Source organism: Chanodichthys erythropterus, chromosome 19 (assembly GCF_024489055.1).
Source record: "Chanodichthys erythropterus isolate Z2021 chromosome 19, ASM2448905v1, whole genome shotgun sequence".
In the NCBI taxonomy this organism is placed as follows: Eukaryota; Metazoa; Chordata; class Actinopteri; order Cypriniformes; family Xenocyprididae; genus Chanodichthys; species Chanodichthys erythropterus.
Window position 1 is genome coordinate 21,508,714 of NC_090239.1, and position 17,361 is coordinate 21,526,074.

A 17,361-nucleotide genomic window follows, 5' to 3' on the forward strand; every position below is an offset into this window, starting at 1 on the left:
GCCGTAAGCATGCAATCGTGAATTCAGTTCTTATTCACATCTTATTGTGCTTGAATGGTCGAACCCATATGCAATTGTCAATTATTGTGTGTTTTGTCTAAGTGACAGCAGCCTAATATACCTGCTGCTCTCTGTTATTAATGTAAATCCAAAAAAAAGAGAAATTAACTCACTACTCCTGACTGAATAACTTTTTTTAGCTTTAATAAGAATAAATTTTTATTTAATTCATAGAGTGAAGACTTTTTACATTTGATTATTACATTTCTGTACTAATTCTAACTACATGTTAAATAAACCTATTGTACCTGAAAACAATAACTCATTCATTATTTAATTCATATTTTTGTTACATTGTATTTGTACTATTGTTTGCAATTTGTTTTTTTTTATATATTTTTAATAACAAAAATTAGATAAAATAACTATATAGTGATATATATCAATATAAAATGTTATCATCGTAAAATGGTCATAACGCCCACCCCATATATATAATCCATTTGAATAAAAGTCGACACAAAGTCACCACAGGGGGTCTTTAAATGTAATCCTGTACCACTGAAGATTAACTTAACTCCAAGGCTCAAACACATTCCTGTTATCTGTGATCCTGATATTAGTGTACGTCTGGGCTAATCTGACATGAGGCTAAATCCACTGACTGACCTGCTTCGCTGGGTGTTTATTTGCTTAAAAAAAAAAATGAGCACCATATTGAGCACTAGCTGACATACAGAGACATTGTTATGTGTATGAAGGCATCCAAATATTTGCCTAAACAGTTGAAGAACCACACAGGCTTTATATGGTTGTATGTGAATGATAAAATCACCATGATTAGCAGACACAGGAAAGGCAAAGTAGTGTCAGTTTTCATACTGACAGATTATTATTATTTTCAAAGCTTAAAGGAGTAGTTCACTTATGAATTAAAATTTCCTGATAATTTACTCACCCCCATGTCATCCAAGAAGTTTATGTCTTTCTTCAGTCGAAAAGAAATTAAGGTTTTTGAGGAAAACATTCCAGGATTTTTCTCCATATAGTGGAATTTAGTGGGGAAGATCCAAATTGCAGTTTCATTGCAGATTAAAAGCACTCTACATGATCCCAGACGAGGAATAAAAGGTCTTGTCTAGCAAAACGATAGGTAAAAAAAAATTTATATACTTTTAACCACAAATGCTTGTCTTGCACTAGCTCTGCGATCCACCACGCATGACAATCACATTACAAAGGTCAAGCGTGACGAGAACAGAGCCAGTGTCTACAAAGCAAACGTGCAAAGATTAAGCCAAATGCCCTTTACAAAAAGAGATATTCATATCGGACGATTTTGAAGTTGGAGGAGAAAATTAGATTAGACTTTTTCGCCCTACCTAGGTACTTTCGCCTATGTCACACATTACCTTTTTAACATAATGCGTGGGGGCTCGCAGAGCAGTGCAAGACAAGCATTTGTGGTTAAAAATTATATATTTTTTTGATTTTTTTTTTTTTAAATAACTATAATAATTTTTGCTAGATAAGACCCTTATTCCTCGTATGGGATTGTGTAGAGCCCTTTGAAGCTGCACTGAAACTGCAATTTGGACCTTCCACCCGGTGAACCCCACTGTAGTCCACTATATGGAGAAAAACCCTGGAATGTTTTCCTCAAAACCGTCCTTTCTTTTCGACTGAAGAAAGACAGACATGAACATCTTGGATGACATGGGGGTGAGTAAATGTTCAGGAAATTTTAATTCTGAAGTGAACTAATCCTTTAATCCTGTGGGTGGAATTCATTGCGCTGAATATTTACTGCTCAAGCAAAACTTTTTTCTCTTAAATGTAATGGCTGGTGTCAATACCATGCTGTTGCCATAAAATTAAAATTGACAATACTTTTTTTTTTGTTTTTTTGTTTTTTTTAACAGAATGTTGCAGTGCTTATTATAAATTATTTATTTGTGCATATTATTATTTTTTTTAACCTGTTAGTGTTCCACTTTACCACCTGTGGAACAAATACCATTCAAAAGAAACCTTAGGAATGGCTAAGGGGGTAAAAAATCATATGCCCTCAAAATCTTTAATCAAAAACGTTAACCTCCCCTCCCCCTCGAAACGATGTCTGTTCTTTTCATGATGAATGTCTTGGCGGAGGGTGGGGCTAAATATCATCCACAACTGACTGCAAACAGGAATTTAGATCTGCCTCCATTTAATTAGCAACACTACTTCCTACAATCCAATTAATTCCAGAAGTACGAAATCAAATCCTGGCCTACATTTTTCTCATTCCAAAATTTAAATAGTTAGAATAAAGAAAATTACTGAGACAATTCAGCTGATAATTTATTCATGCAGCAATGCATGATGGGAGCCATGGATGAATTTTGATTGGTGGCAAGTTAACTTGCTTAGTACAGTACATTGAACTTAAATATACTAGGTGTAATAACTACAAAGTAATTAATACTACAAAACATTTTAAATTAAACAAACTCAAATTATTAAGTTCACATTACTTAATTTTTTAGGGCAACCAGTTTCCTCAATTTTTTTTTAAGTAAATTCAACTTAAATGTTCTATTCCATTCCATTATGGGCTTAAGTACATTGAACGTAGTCCACTTCACTTATTCAACTAATGCTTCATTACTTAAAAATTGTAAGGCAACGAGTTACCTCGGTTTTTTTAAGTAGATTCTACTTATCCGGGTTTACAGTGTACCATTCAGCGCACAAGTTCTTTTAAGACACACCCCGTATGACACAGAAATCCCGCATGCTCTGTAAAATTGTTTTTTAAATAGTGAGAGTATGGCTGTTTGGTGAGTGTGAAAATGTTTTTAATCACTGTGGGTCAGGTGACAGGCCGCGTAGAGATGAGGCACAGTGTGCATCGTCAGTGTGTAATCCAATAACATTATCTGACAACTAACTTCTTAGGCATGAAACAGTCCACAGCAAAAACGGCACCAGCACCTTACACCGATCAGATTGAGAAAGCTGCAATACACACCAACAGCAGCCATTTGATGGGTTTGGAGGAAATATGACTCATTAAACACACACTTTGTGATAGAGCTTATGTAACTTGCACACGCAATCTGTCAATAATCACTTAAAGGTGAAAAAAGTGTAATGTTTCAATGAGGTCAACTACAATACCACATGAAATGAATGCTTATATAATGTTCATGATAAGGCCGAAAAAAAAAAAAAAACATTCTGTATACTGTATTCTCACTGTGTCATGCAAAGAAAACTAAATTAATTCAAACTATAGTCTCACATGGCCAGATTAATATACTTATACTTTCTCAGAACATTTAAAAATATAGTTTGAGGAGTATTTTCCATTACATTTCTCAAAGGTAAGGTCCTAGTGTGATTAAGCATTTTCCATTATGCCATCATGTCAACATAGACAGAATGAAACTGCACTGCTTTTCTAAACAGAGCCTGGTGATCAGTCTTTTGTCTTCACTTTCCTCCATCATTTTCACACATACCGGTGCCAATCTAGTCTCTAAAAGTCATGATGATTATTGAAAAAAAAAAATTTCCTAAACTGAACAGTAAAACTACAGAGAGGTTTAACAAGACACATTTTCCCCTCAAACTAGGTATAAGCCACATTTACATCCACTCTGAGACGCTGCGATAACATACTACAGAGGAAGACACTGGCTGACTTTCCTGTCCTTGTAGGGTACTGTCCTGTTCGCTACAATCTCTGACAAGTCAGGCATGAAAAAAAAAATAAATACTTAAGTCAATGTGGGTTTCACCTCATTAGGACATATTGCCTCTGTGTTCCTGTTCATTTCACTGAGCGATCACAAACATATCCCTGTCAGATTATTTTTCATTGGATAAGCACACAGAGACGCTGTAATGAATTGTGACAAGCAACAAGAGTAGGGAGAAAGATAACAGGCCTTGTTTTAATATGGCACCGATATTACACAGAGCTGTATGTGTTAGGTGTGGTTTCACCTCAGCCTGATGCCGGACTGATTCATCGTGGCATTCCAGCTCATTTGTTTTACAGATGGTTTTCCCAGCTCACTCAGCAAAGATTTTTTTTTTTTTTTTTCCAAGCCTGAAAACTGGAGACTCTTCGGAAAAAGTCTGAGAGATGTAGATAGAGAGAGAATAGGAAATTGTATATGAAGAAGCAGTGGACAATTAAATACTTTTTTTTTTATTTTCACAGTAATGGGGTGTCCCAAGACCCTCTGGAAGACAGACTACTGGGAGAAAAAGAGGGAGATGTAAAACTTATATATTCCTGAAATAAGAATTCCATAAGGAAGCTTAGCAACTGTGGTACTGGCCTGTGTAATTTGGTAATTTTTGTAGTGAACAGACAAACAGGTCATTTGACACTCACACGCACTAAGAAATATCTGAGTCCATAACTATTTTGGTACCTTATGTGATCAAAATCACAACATTATGCACAAGTAAACAATATCGGGGATTTAGTTGGCTGCACGTCTTTCCACATGATACTTTGTCAACACAGCCGGAAACTTCTGTAAAAATATCATTTAGCTTAAATGTAGATGCCCAAACACATGTAAGTATTGCAAAAACACAACACAACACAACGTGACAAAAGCACAGATGCATTTGAAAAACATGGGTCTAGATTTGTATACAGCTATAAACTACTTGGCATTATGACATCAGAAGATGGATGATTATTTAAAGTACACGGGAACAAAACCATCTGGGCTGCATGTTACAGCTCTATCACCTACAAATCATTGAAACCTTGGTGACTTCTCATATTAACGGTGAATTTAAAGCACTGTGATAGGGAAGTGCATTTGTTTCACAAACAAATTACAGTACAAACATTACAGCATATCCTGCATTTCATAATCACAGTTTTATCAGCATGACCTTGATGTTCACTGGCTGTGAATCTCTCAACACTCAACATGTCTCCTTTAACAGCCACCTTTAACATCAGAGATGGGCAGGATAGCAAATTAGTCACACAACAACTAGTTACTTTCGCAATAAATGATTTTTGAGAATTTTCATCTCGAAAGTCAGCCCTTCATGCTGCTTGTCAGACTTTACTGACTCAACTGTTGTCAGACTTTAAAATTTCTACAGCAAAAACTCTAAGACTAACTATATAATAAAAAAGTTCAAGCATTATTAAAGGTGCCCTTGATTCAAAAATTGAATTTACCTTGGCATAGTTAAATAACAAGAATTCAGTACATGGAAAAGACATACAGTGAGTCTCAAACCCCATTGTTTCCTCCTTCTTATATAAATCTCATTTGTTTAAACGACCTCCGAAGAACAGGCGAATCTCAACATAACACCGACTGATATGTAACAGTCGGGGTGTACGCCCCAATATTTGCATAATGCCAGCCCATGATGTTCCCAACATTATAAAAGGCATTAGACAAGGGCAGCCAGTTAACGTCTGGAGCTGCACACAGCCGAATCATCAGACTAGGTAAGCAAGAACAACAACGAAAAATGGCAGATGGAGCAATAATAACTGACAATCCATGATATCATGATATTTTTAGTGATATTTGTAAATTGTCTTTCTAAAAGTTTCGTTAGCATGTTGGTAATGTACTGTGAAATGAGGTTAAAGTTACAATCGTTTCTTACTGTATTCACGGAGATAAGAGTCCTTGCTATTTTAATTTTTTAAACACTTGCAGTCTGTATAATGCATAAACACAAATTCATTCTTTATAAATCTCTCCAACAGTGTAGCATTAGCCGTTAGCCATGGAGGACAGCCTCAAATTCACTCAGAATAAAACATTAACATCCAAATAAATACTTTACTCACATAATTCGAAGCATGCATGCAGCATGCATGACGAACATCTTGTAAAGATCCATTTAAGGGTTATATTAGCTGTGTGAACTTTGTAAATGTGCTGTAATATAGTCGACAGCTGGTGTGGCAGGGAGCACGCGATTTAAGGGGGCGGCTCCCAGTGTAAATCAGTGCATTGTTAATGATGCCCCAAAATAGGCAGTTAAAAAAATTAATTTAAAAAAATCTATGGGGTATTTTGAGCTGAAACTTCACAGACACATTCAGGAGACACCTTAGACTTATATTACATCTTGTGAAAGAACGTTCTTGGGCACCTTTAAAGGCGAGTAAATGGCCAGTAGTAAAATAAGTAAACAAATTACAGGCAACAGCAGAAATAAATACAACAAAACAAAGACAAATGAAATTTGTTACATTTTTAAGGGTTTTCTAACAGAAGTTTTCAGGTTAGAAATACTACAGAAATTGACTAATCAAATGCAAAATAACAGAATAGTTTTCACTGTATAAATTAAATATACACTGCGTTCCAAATTATTATGCAAGAGACAAATCAGTAAGATTTCTGTACAATTAACATTCAGATTTTAGTTTTTCTAAGAAAATGTTTGTTTGTTTATTTATCCATGTCTTTTTAGATAACTGGTATCAACCTCAGACAAAATAATTTGCCAGATCTATGGAAACCCTACTTAAAGGTTGTTCCACATTATTAAGCAAGTCACAGTTCTCATGTAATATGGGGAGGAAGAAAGATCTTTCTGAAGATGAAAAGCATGAAATGGTGCAATGTTGTGCAAAAGGCATGAAAACAACTAATATTGTGTGAAACTGAATGGAGATTATCGAATTATCATAAGTTCCCTTTCAGTCGGTCACGTTCGACGTACGTCAGTAGTGACCGACGAATTGGGATATGGCTAGAGAGCCCCTATCAGCTTCGAGAGAACTAAAACAAGCCAATGGAACTGGCGTGCGATATTTGCATAATGCGCACCTCCCCTAACAGGTGGATATAAAAAGGGGGGCAGATGCAATCGCACTCTGTATTTCGCATCGGAGCCTATCGAGGGCGTGCCTTGCCCGTTCGGGTTGAGAGCCCACTCCACCTGAGGAGTGGCCTCTTCCTGGGCGCTGGCTCATGGCGCCTCGCTGACAGATGGGCTGGGCGACACCCAACACGTTTGCTAGGGTTTTTAGCTTACGTGTAAGCTGGTTCTTCCCGTGTACTCGCTTCCACCAGCCGGTAGACGCGTTGAACCTGTGCTCGTGTCGGCTTGCAATGCCACTCCCGCCCCCTGGGCCGGATATGTGCATCTGTTGACTCCAGTCGTGTTCCCCGTTCGGTGAACCCTGTCGAGTTCCTCCACCTCCACCTTCGGCTCGGGCATTGCGGAGTGTCTGATGCCAGACCAACATCCATCTTCGATGTTGTCTGTTGGTTGGGTTCCATATGTTGCAATCCCTCTATGTGAGTGATTCCATATGTGTATTGTCCACGGTTACTCCCTACGGTGAGCCCGTGTCTTTCCCTAAGCAGAGCTTCTGCTTTCTCCTGTCAGATGAGTCTCCCCCTACTCAGGTGGAGCCATCCCAGGGACTCATATGCGTTCTGCCCTGCGGGCCAGTCCAAATGTTTTCCATGTAAATTCCTTCCCCTCTGGGTAGGTAGTGGTTTCCGCAGCGTTCCTTACGGGTTCGCTTCCCCAGTGTAGTCTAGTTTACTTAGTGGGTATATCGGAACAGCAGTAGACTTCCCGGCGTAAACTCGCCCCCTTCTCCGTCCCCTTGGTGCGACGGGCGGCTAGAGCCTGCGCTGGGCACTGGAAGGGGTTTCGTAACTGTGGCGTTTTAGTTGGGATCCCAATTCGTCGGTCACTACTGACGTACGTCGAACGTGACCGACTGAAAGGGAACGTCCCGGTTACGTATGTAACCCTCGTTCCCTGAAGGAGGGAACGGAGACGTACGTCCCGGTTACGTATGTAACCCTCGTTCCCTGAAGGAGGGAACGGAGACGTACGTCCCGTCGCCACAGTTTCTGTACCCTCGCTGCAGTGCCGACACCGGTTGTCTCCTCAGCGAAAAACAGAGTGCGATTGCATCTGCCCCCCTTTTTATATCCACCTGTTAGGGGAGGTGCGCATTATGCAAATATCGCACGCCAATTCCATTGGCTTGTTTTGGTTCCCTCGAAGCTGATAGGGGCTCTCTAGCGATATCCCAATTCGTCGGTCACTACTGACGTACGTCTCCGTTCCCTCCTTCAGGGAACGAGGGTTACATACGTAACCGAGACGATTTGTGAGTGATTTAGAGCACAGCAGAACTCAGTCAGATAAAGGCTTATTAATGAAAGTTCCTGTCAAAAAAAATTTATTGTATTAAAAGGGCAGCTATAAAAAAGCCTGTGTTGAGCAGCAAACAGGTATTTGAAGCTGCTGGTGTCTCTGGAGTCTCAGGATGCTCTCCATACAGGCTGGCAGTTGTGCGTAAAGATGCATTTTAGCCACTCCAAACCAAACCTCACAAAGAGAAACATTTACAGTGGGTTTAGAAATACATGAAGACTAATTTTTAAATAGTTTTATTCACTGAATAACTGAATAATGCCGTACTACTACTGGATGGTCTAAATGGATGGATTCCTGGATGGTTGGTGAATGGCCACCATGTTCCAATAAGACTGCGATGTCAGCTAGGAGCTGGTGGGTGATGATTTGGGCTGGAATATTGGGAAGTGAGATGGAGGGTATTAAAATGACTTTTGCAAGATATGTGAAGTTCATAACTGTCCATTTTCAGCTATGGTATAAAAAGGAGGATAGTGCATAGTACAATGCACTATGCACTATCCCATGCTGCAAAAAACATTTTTTGTAGTTTGTAGTTTGTATTTCTACACCCACTGTAAATGTTTCTCTTTGTTAGTGAAACAAAGGGAGATTCAGGAAGAGATCCATCTGCAAGCTTTATTACAAAAGTAAGCGTGGTCGTACAGGCAGGGTCTAAGCAGGGGCAAACAGGAACAGCAAGAGCTAGGCAGAATCGTAGTCAGGGTACAGGCAGTAGATCGAGGCAGGCAGATATCATTCACAGTCCAGGAAACAATAAACAGTCCAGAGGTATGCAGCAAGGAATCATAAACAAGTAACCAGGCAGGATCAAGAACAGATAGGCAGACAGGATACAGGGAAACGCTCAGAAATGTAACACAAGTGAAAACAAGACTTTGCGATCAGGTGATGAGTGTGTGAGTCTTTTATAGTCCAGGTAATGCATGGCAGCTGGGTGTGGTGATTAGTGTAGTGATTGGTGGAGTGAGTGCAGGTGATTGGCAGAGAGGATTATGGGGAATGTAGTCCAGGAAGTGACAGGAACTGACGGTGATCGTGACAGTTAGGTTTGGTTTGTGGTGTCTAAAATGCATTTTTATGCACAACTGCCAGCCTGCATGGTGAGGTTCTCAAGACTCCAGAGACACCAGCAGCTTCAAATACCGGTTTGCTGCTCAACACTGGCTTTTTTTTTTATAGCTGCCCTTTTAATACAATACATTTTTTTTTTAGGAACTTTCATTAATAAGCCTTTATCTGAACGAGTTCTGCTGTGCTCTAAATCACTCACAAATCTTATGATAATTCAATAATCGCCATTCAGTTTCACACAATATTAGTGGAACGCAGTGTAATTTGGAACGCAGTGTAGATTAATCCTTATTAAGGCTACAAAAGTTATTCAATCAAGTCCATTTTTATTTTGTTGTTTTGATTAACATTACGGACACAGACAGCAGCAGGCATGCTGTCACTTTATGACCTAATCTACGGACCTAATATACCAACGCACATTCATTCTTTCCCAATCATTTACATTCACTTAAAATATAACCAACTTTGTTTATCAGGATACTCACTAAGAATAGCGTTCAGGCCATTTAAGCATGAGAATACGCGAAAGAACAATTTAGTACTCGTGCATTGTCAGTCAAACAGTGCACAATAGACCCTTTTCACAGACTATCAATTCCACAGTTATCAACATCACAAATCTAGTAGTCTTTCATATTTTCATTTAAAAAACTTAACACTTTATTTAAAGGTGACGTTGTTACACATTACTACATGTACTTTTTTATAGTAATAACTGTAAATTATGCATAATTACAAGTAACTAACCCTAAAACAAACCCTAACTCTATAGTAAATACATGTACAGTACAGTCCAAAAGTTTGGAACCACTAAGATTTTTAATGTTTTTAAAAAGAAGTTTCGTCTGCTCACCAAGGCTACATTTATTTAATTAAAAATACAGTAAAAACAGTAATATTGTGAAATATTATTACAATTTAAAATAACTGTTTTCTATTTGAATATATTTCACAAAGTAATTTATTCCTGTGATGGCAAAGCTGAATTTTCAGCATCATTACTCCAGTCTTCAGTGTCATGATCCTTCAGAAATCATTCTAATATGCTGATCTGCTGCTCAATAAACATTTAATGTGTACAATTGTACAAAATATTTGGGTACAATATATTTTTTTTTTTTCAGGATTATTTGATGAATAGAAAGTTCAAAAGAACAGTGTTTATCTGAAATCTAATCTTTTGTAACATTATAAATGTCTTTACTGCCACTTTTGATTGATTTAATGCATCCTTGCTGAATAAAAGTATTAATTTCTTTAAAAAAAAATAAAAAAAATTCTGTTCTTTTGAACTTTCTATTCATCAAGGAATCCTGAAAAAAAAAAGTACGCAACTGTTTTCAACATTGAAAATAATCATAAATGTTTATTGAGCAGCAAATCAGCTTATTAGAATGATTTCTGAAGGATCATGTGACACTGAAGACTGGAGTAATGATGCTGAAAATTCAGCTTTGCCATCACAGGAATAAATTACTTTGTGAAATATATTCAAATAGAAAACAGTTAGAAAACAATATTACTGTTTTTTACTGTATTTTTAATTAATTAAATGTAGCCTTGGTGAGCAGACAAAACTTTTAAAAACATTTAAAATCTTAGTGGTTCCAAACTTTTGGACTGTACTGTAGTTAATTAATATTACTCCATATTTGAGTATGTACAATGTAACTACACCACCTTATATATTGTGTTATATTCTAATTTGTCACTTTGCTGTTGATTGTCATTTCTGTTTATTGCTTCCAAGTGCAACTGCAACTGTAATGTAAAGTGACCTTGAGCTCTGGAAAGGCACTATAAATAAAACTTATTATTATATTACCTTGTCTGTAAATGACAAAAAATGAATTAATGCTGGTGTGTGAATTAATGTGGGTGTTTGTAACACAACCGCTGAGGGAGTGACAGCAAATCTCTCTCTCTTCTGAACAATGTAATCAATCTCTCTATATTTTTCCCTCTTTTGGAAAGTCGTGGAAAGTCTATCACAGATTTGTTTTTTTTCTTTTCTATTGGAGCAAATGGAAATACAAAAATTATATTTTCTGTCATCTCCCGTTCACCGCTATAGAAGTTTACCCAGCAATGACAACTTTCACTTCTGAGAATCTCGTAAATGTGAAAAGAGTCCATTACAAAAGCTGTGTCCCAATTCAGAGGCTGCCTCCTTTGAAGGACATGGTCTTTGAAGGCGTGGCCTTTGAAGTCCATGACATTTGGACTAAGCCAAGTTTTGTTAAAGTCTATGTAAAGTCAATTCTGAGAATTGTTTCTAAACACATTATAAATGTTACAAATGTATTGCTGAAACACTTTACAAAGACTGTACTATGTACTGAATTGTGTAGTTAGACCATTAAACAGTTGTTTACCAATTCTGTGTTCAGGATTTTTTGGGCAGGTCTAAAACGGTAGCTCGATGACGCACTGGAGCCAGCTAGCATGGCCCCGGCACTAACACGAGAATACTACACTGTATTAGCATCAGTGGCTCACCCGTGAGTTGCTGTCACTACCGTTAGTTATACAGCGTTGTGCCTTCATCACACAAATGCATATTACCTGGTTGCGATATTATACAAAACAACTCGGTCTCCTTATTTTAATTTCCTAAAAACGATGATATGAAGAAGAGTTGGATTAATTTTGTGAAGAGCCATCTTAATAGAGAGCTGACAATCACCACCAACACAGGCCTCTGGAGTGTTAATTTTACACCAGATAGTTTCACAAACTTTCATCAGAGGCAACTGGGACTCACTGATAATCCGCTGTTATTGGTGAATAGGGCTGAACCGACTATCTCCCACCTCAACTTTCATCCTCCCGTCCCGCTGACAACCGATGATATGGGGCTACACTGACCATCTCTCGTCCTGGCCTTTATCCTCCCATCTCGTGGCGCTGACATCTGGTGCCACAGTCAGCAATACAAGCCCACCAATGAGTGTAAGTTGCCTGGCTTGTGTACTTGTGTTATAATGTGTAGGTAGTCAACAGTATCTCTACTAAATTTTGCAACCCTCTAATGCAGGGGGTGGGGGGGGGGGGGGGGGGGGGTGTTGTTCCTGGCGGGTCATTGTACTGCAGAGTTTAGCTCAAACCCTCAAAACACTCACCTGCCTGTAACTTTAGTAATAGAGGGTATGCACGTAACGTCACCGTCGACCGTTATGACTGCGGTCACGCCCACTGAGTGGCAAAAGACTGAGCAGCTGCATTGGTTTTCAGCGCGAATGTCACGAAAAACACACAAAACACAACCAAAACGGAAAAGAGCTTTGCAACTGACTGTACAAATAGCTTTGGCACAAAACCTGAGGTATATATTGTTTTACGATGCGTCTCTAAGCACCTTTACCTTATTTTTATTATTCTCAGGTTAGGTAAGAAAGTCAAATCTGACTTAATTATAAGCATTTTAAAAATACTTACAATCAGACAGAAGACTTCTCCGTGGTCTGTTCAAGCTCAACGACTTTAATGCCACATGAGGCCGAGTTTAGTTATAAAGTTATAAGTTATTACATTAATACTACTAGCATTACATATATTCTACTAACATTCTATACAAGTAATTAAATAAAGTATAAGTATTAAAAAGTTCTTCAGTCAAGGCAATATCAGCGATGGAGGCATCATCAGCTGGTTCTGGTGTCGGAGGTACAGCCTCAGGTGTGAAGCAGCCCCTCCTGCTCTCTTCATGGTCCAGCCTTTTATAGACTATCTAACCAGTTGATGTCATCTTCTTGGGAATTCCCTTCATATGTCTATATATAGAGGCCTCTCCTCTTTGTTCTGGACTCTATTCCTCTGCTGCGTCCTGTGCTTCTAATCAAGACATCCTTCAACGGTAAGACTGCCTTTCTTTCTAATACATGTTATTTCCTTTCTAATCTACTAACATGTTGCTAACAAATGCATTTCCAGTTGTTTTGTATTCTTTTATAAGTGATTAATACATGCTTTAATAAAGTCATTACAATACCAGTTGTCTGTCATTCTTCAATGGTTAATATATGCTTTAATAAAGATGTACAATGCCAGTTGTCTGTCATTCTTCAGTGGTTAATATATATGCTATTGGGCTCTTTTTCTTTCTACATTCTTTTGATGTGATCACATCTTTTCATTTACATGAACAGATATCAATCTTTCTGTTTACATGAACAGTTATCAAGCTTTTTGTTTATATGAACAGATATCAATCTTTCTGTTTACGTGAACAGTTATCAACCTTTTTGTTTACATGAACAGTTATCAACCTTTTTGTTTATATGAACAGTTATCAACCTTTTTGTTTATATGAACAGATATCAATCTTTTTTGTTCACATAAACAGCTATCAAACATTTTGCTTCACTGTTTACCCATAAACAAGTTATCTATATATCTATATATACAAGTTATCATAACAGTTGTACTTCATAAACAGCTAACTTCTTTTCATTTGTTTACACACAAACATGTCATTGAACATGTTTCTTCCTCCAAGGTATCTCTTTATGATAGCTGTACCTCATAAACAGCTTACTTCTGTTTATCTTCAAATCAAAGTTGTGTTGTTATTATTGTTCTTTATAAATCACTTATTTCAATAAATGTTTTTTTTTTTTTTCCTTTTAAGTTTCAGTTGTGTTGTCATTATTATTCTTTATAAGCAGAAGAGGTTCAAGTAGCCTAGAAAAGTTGCATTTCCTAATGAAGCAGAGTGTGGCTCATATCAACAATATTTAAAGAGTGCCGAAAGCTACAGAAAAAAGCAGCAAATGGATCACTGCAATTCACAGAAACAGCTGGACTCCAGGCAGAGAAACATGGATTTGCAGCTATCATTTTGTGTGGAATTGTTGGATTTTGAGGTAAAAATCATACCGTATATATTGAATTGTTATATATTATGTTGACAACTCATCAATTAAATATTTTCCATCTTATATTCTGCATAATTGGGTGTTTTTAAATAAACTGACAAAAACTATTCTATACTATATATGTTTTAGGGCTGGACAATATGACCATATATATAACATTGATATAAGTGATTACGTGGATTTAAACCTACCTATATTGTAGTTATATAAAATATTTACAAGCAGATTTGCTTTATGTATTCCCCAGCATCGAAATCAGGCACACATATGTCAGGATCACAACTTTTGGCTGCATGTCAATATCCATGGATTACGTTTATTTGACAAGTTGTAAGAAACACTTTCGAGTCCAACCTTTAGTGTAATCGTTTGTTTTACTCGAGTTTTCGCAGTTTCCCCTATTAAATCCAGTCATGCAGCAGGTTCTTTTGCCACTCAGTCCAGCTGAGGGAGCGCGTTTTCGGCGGGAAAGTGACGTCGATGCATACCCTCTATACTGAAGACCTTGATTAGCTTCAGTTGTGTTTATTTAGGGTTGGAGCTAAACTCTGCAGGACAATGGCCCTCCAGGATCAACTTTCCCCACCCCTGCTCTAAGGTGATTCTGTTGTTTATATACATCAATATATGTTTGACTCAGACCAGTAAGATGAGAGAGACAACTTTTCCACGAGTAGGTGTGGTTTCACCGCAGACAGCAGACAGGCCCCCAGCATTTGAGAGAAGAGGTCTAGCCTATGGACGATTGCTCTTGTTGCCTAGCAACTGTGACAGCTGCTGTTTATGAGGGACAGGGATGTTTGTACTGGATTTTTGAATGTTATGTTCAACAGTCTGAAAACAAAACAGGGTTCACAGCCTGTCTAAATATGTTCACTTTGGTCCATTTCTGTACATAATAAAGAGTATAAATTATACAAAATCGCATCTTAGAAAGACAAGTCAACATTTGAACCGCTTATATATATATATATATATATATATATATATATATATATATATATTTTTTTTTTTTCTTTTCATTTTTACATTTGTATCAATAGGTATTTGAGTAAATTGAATCCCAATATTTAAAAGCGTAATCCAGCCATTTATTTCTCTCTCTCAAAAAAAAAAAAAAAAAAAAATCCCGTTGTCACCGACGCACAATGAATTCTGGGGAAGGGTAGGCTAGGGGTAGGCTTAATACACTTTAAGTAATCGTGATTTAATCGTTTAAACTTTGAGTCAATACCAGCATTGTTAGCTTACAATTATAATAATAACACTTTAAAAATGAATTTGAATGTAATAGTAATGTACAATCTAAAATAATGGAAGCAGCCAACTTGACTCATTGATAGACCTTTCCATCTGTCGAGGAGCTCCTCAAATACTGGAACAAAATAATGCCTACATGGTCTAAGGGAGGCCTATATGGCCTACTACCTCAAATGGACACATAGCAAAAGCCAGTGGCAGTGTAAACTATGTGAGCAAACTATGATCAACTAACAGCACTTGTTAGAAATACAATTGCAAATTAGAAGGAGGCTAATTAACCGTAAGAGCCTACAATCAAAGTTATATGCAATTTAGCTGTTAACAAGATCACAAAAGGGAGCTAATAGAAACCAGCTTTTCTCAAAAAGTGGTTCCATACTACCCTGAGTATGCCATCCGGTGATGTACTCAGTGACACAAATAAACCTCAACTGGGGAATATAATAGTCACCAATCTCTCCAATAGAGGCTAACATCAAAGAGCCTGCTATTATGAGAACAGGTGCTAACCTGTGGCAGCATAAGCTCACATACAAATGTAGGGAAAAGTCTAGAACTCAAAGCAAACGTAATGCTTTGACATACATGCTGCTTCCAATGAGGATAAAAATTTACTTCACACAGATTCTCAAATCTGTACTAAGCCCTAGAGGATGAAGGCTAAAAGCTAGCACCGTCAACTCAAACTTGATTAAGAAAATCAAGTGGCTCAGAGGAAAAAATATTTACCATAGCATGAAAAGATCTAGAAAGTGGGGCCTAGTATACACCTGCATAACTTATCTACGCAAAGATAAGGGCCTACCACCTGAGAAAAACAGCATCAGGAAGTCTAAAAACAGTCTACAACCTAGTTGTTAACCTCACCAATAGCACCTACATAAACAAGGGGACAATGGGCATACGGCCTAACAACTCCCTCTGGAGGAGGCCAGAACTAGGAACTATACCACCTGACAAGGGATACATAGGGTTAACATATAACACACCGCACCCAGCTCTAGCCTAGCCGCTAAGCTACGGGCCTTCTTACAGGGCCACAAGCCTAGTGAAGCCTGGGCTTCACCTCCAAATCTCATGGATAAGAAAAGGAAAGCGAAGCTCACAAGCAAATAATGTCTGGCGGCCAATTAAGGCCGACCTAAACATACAAACTAACTGAAGTGACGAGTGCTAACTCAAACTATTCTAGAAAACAGCAGATGAGAAGCTACTCTAAACAACAGGTGGCTAAGAGGCAGCCATTTTGTGGCCTGCACAATATATTGTTCTAGCCAACATATCAAACTTCAGTTTGCCCAAAAACCCCATACTTTTTCGGACCAAAAACCCCAGGAGGCAGAGGAAAAAGGGGCAAGGGCAGATATAAAGTTGCCCTCGCAACGAGAGGGAATCGGTTACCGATGCTACTGGCATATGTGATCGATCACCTCCTTAAAAACCTGCTTCTTCCTTGAGTCCAGCAGTCTCTGCGCCTTGCTCCGAAAGAAGGAGGCGCCCGAGCAGCCATACTGGACCCCTGTCTCAGACCCTGTCTCAGCTCGAGATGGACCAGCCTCCTGATTAACTACATGCTCAGAAAAACTATACAGGAGAACAAGGTCTTATTTTAAGAACATAAAATATAAACCAATCTTATCTTCTTTTTTTTTCCACATGAAAGGATAGAATCTATGGATCTTTTAAGCCTAAAAGATCCAGCAGCTCCTCATACACAGCAGCCAGAGGAGCGCTCGCTGCCGGATGCGAGGACATAAAACATGGACATCATCGTCATCCAACAACTCATCCTCGTCAGCCCCGGGGGAGTTGAGAGAGAATACAACTTTCTCAAAAAGTGCATTTCGTTTTGTTTTTTTTTCCTTTTCTCTCTATTAAAACAATTGCATAGAACGTTTGGTTACAATGTAACCTTTGTTCTCTGAAGAGACTCTCTCCCCACTACATTACATATTCCATA

General features: G+C 38.0%; 1 protein-coding gene across 6 annotated transcripts in view; it reads right to left on the minus strand.

Annotated features, from left to right (window-relative positions):
• svild (supervillin d) overlaps nucleotides 1-17,361 on the minus strand; it is a 168,725-nt gene that overhangs the window by 131,896 nt on the left and 19,468 nt on the right. Inside the window, exon 1 of one of the 6 annotated variants that reach the window (XM_067368973.1) lies at nucleotides 3,994-5,223. The exons of the other annotated variants lie outside the window; for them this stretch is intronic. The gene's annotated coding sequence lies outside the window, so the exon portion shown is untranslated. Of the gene's footprint in view, nucleotides 1-3,993; nucleotides 5,224-17,361 lie in introns of those variants that run through there. 6 annotated transcript variants of the gene reach the window in all.